Raw genomic sequence first — 2,745 nt, 5'->3', positions numbered from 1 at the left:
TAAAAAAAAAATAAAGAAAAATAATAATATATACAGTGTGTGTGTGTGTATATATATATATATATATATATATATATATAATCAAGGCATGTTTCCAAATTAAACTTATCAGTGCTAAATTACTAATAATTTTGTATTTATATGCACCAATAAACTGCAATATTTACCTACATATACTGACACAAACAAATCTACTGAAACAATCTGTTTGATTGCTGGAAATGAATCTAGCTGGTCTGAATTTTTGCATTGCATTGCATTGCAATGTAATAATATAATATAATATAATATAATTACACCAAAGAAATTAATCATAATAAAATATAAAGTAAAATAATAAAATAAAATAAATTGAAATTAGAGACTATTGAAATAAAATAAAATATTATTAAAATACAATACAATACCAATCAGAGAAACTATTAAAATTAAATTAAATTTGAGAAACTATTAACATAAAATAATACAATAACTAACATCTACTTAACCAATCAGTTTTATTGCTGGAAATGAGTCTAGCTAGTCTGCATTTTTGCAGTGCAATGCAATACAATAAAATAAAGTAAAATTACACCAAAGAATCTATTTAAATAATAATTTAAAAAAAACAAAGCAAAGAAAATATTAAATTAAATAAATTTAAATTAGAGACTATTTAAATCAAATAAAATATTAATAAAATAAAATACTATACAAATCAGAGAAACTATTAAAATAAAATTTAAATGGGAGAAACTACTAAAATAAAATAATAAAAATAAAATTTACATAAGAGTAGTGAATAAAATCAAATAAAATCAAATCAAATATCCAGCTGTACCTGTGACCAGAAGACGTTAGTGGCATTGTGACCGCACTCTCTATAGTGTTCCTGGCAGCATCTGTCTGGAACTGTTTTCTCCTGCAGGGCATCATGCCAGTCTGTGTGCCCAGTAACGCCACAACACTGCCACTGAGAGACAGAGTGAATATTCAGATTCATCATTTACACACCGAGCAAAGAAAATTTCTGCAGACGCCTGCATATTGTTCAGTACTGGAGGGCTTCATGAGTTATCTTCCATAATTCTGTGGAGAGTAGCTGCGGATAAGATGTGGCCAAATCAATGACCCTATATCACACCTGCACTCATTCACACACACCTCAGCTTGGATAATGTTCCAGGCATTGCGGAGGCCGATGTTATTGTCCGTGTTGTAGAGCTTCAGGCCATCTTTCAGATCCTGCTTAGCGTTCTCGCTCACCTGCAAAAGAGTCACTTGATGCATTTGTAATCCGAATATGAGTTACAGAGTCAATTTTTGGAAATAAAGAAAACTTTAAGAATACTGAGAGCGTAAACCAGAAGAGCAGGTGTGTGGGTTGTTGTTGTCAGGAGTGGAGTGGGTAATGAAAGTCTGTGTGCGGTGGGTGGTTAGTTCTGTGTTTGTGTTTCCTTGATGGCACCTAGGCAACCAAGAAAGCCCGTTACCATGACGACAGAGCCCACGGTAATGACCAGATTGGCGGCTGATAGGGAGGGGAAGGAGGGGGAGAAGGTGGCAAAACTGCCCTGAGAAACGGACAGCCATATGCCCACACCTAACAACCCGCAGCCCGACAACTGAGGAGAGACAGACAGTGGAGAGCGTTTCACGTTAATAAACTCACAGAAACTCATTCATTATGGATCAAATACGCATAAACATTCAGTTCGACAGTGTTTCCTCAGGCTTTTACGTGTCCCAAAGTGTAAATCTGACTCTTCGGTTTCATCCACCGAAGTCAGTAGGTCTCAGGAGGACCTGAGAGGCACTTTCTGAACTCAAGTTCACTCAAGGTAAGGTGTACTTACTGTTTCAGGACTGAGATGGGTATGTATGCGCATGCCTGACCAACAAAGCGATACCTGTGTCAGCTCTCCCTGCTGTGAGAGCAATATAAATGCTAATTTGAACCGCAATGAAGGTTGTTGTTAAGTAATGAAGTGTGAATTTTGTGTGCGTCTAGATCATAGGAGAGTAGAAGGTGTGTTTGTTGGGGAGAAACTCTTGTAATTTCATGCTCAGGTAACCGAAATGTAGGTAACTGAAATGTAAAAGTAGTCCAGTCTGCTAAAGGCCAGGCAAAAGGAGAAAGTTAGCAAACACACCTGGACCAGCTCCAAACAGAAAACCAGATAATGCTGTATTTACGGCACAAGATGGTACATCTAACCTGCAAAATTAGATTTTATACAATAAATGTCAAAATGCTTTCATTGTTTTATCCCAATTTACCATGTAGAGTCAACTGTACTGTAAGTAAGCCATTTGTTGATTTACAAGTTCACATTTGTATATAACACTTCACAGTAAGATAAAGCTCAAGAGTAAAGACGCATGGATATTTAAATTGGCCAGTACGATTAACTGATAATTATTTCCATGTTATGGCTGATGACCAATAAATATCTGATGTTACGCTATTATGCGTAAATTAAGACTATTTAGTACAAATGAATAGGAAAAATAAATATTAAAAAACTATATACATAAAAACTAAAATAATTAATTAAAAACTAAAATCACTTGTTTTAAATACTACATGCAATTTTGGCATCACAACATAGAAAAAATGTATTGAATATTACGTTAACGTTTGTTAAGTATTACGTTTTTTACTTAGTTTATTTTAATAATTACATTTATTATAACATAATAGCATTATATAACATAATATACAGTATATATATATATATATATATATATATATATATAACATAA

The 2,745-nt window shown here is 33.4% G+C and overlaps 1 pseudogene; it reads right to left on the bottom strand.

Annotated features, from left to right (window-relative positions):
• Nucleotides 1-2,745, bottom strand: part of LOC107592211 (tetraspanin-9-like) — a 9,551-nt pseudogene that overhangs the window by 1,489 nt on the left and 5,317 nt on the right.

This window comes from Sinocyclocheilus grahami, unplaced genomic scaffold, assembly GCF_001515645.1.
Source record: "Sinocyclocheilus grahami isolate Dianchi unplaced genomic scaffold, SAMN03320097.WGS_v1.1 scaffold151.1, whole genome shotgun sequence".
NCBI lineage: Eukaryota > Metazoa > Chordata > Actinopteri > Cypriniformes > Cyprinidae > Sinocyclocheilus > Sinocyclocheilus grahami.
Note: the sequence above shows the minus strand (reverse complement) of the source record. Positions and strands in the feature narration are given on the sequence as shown.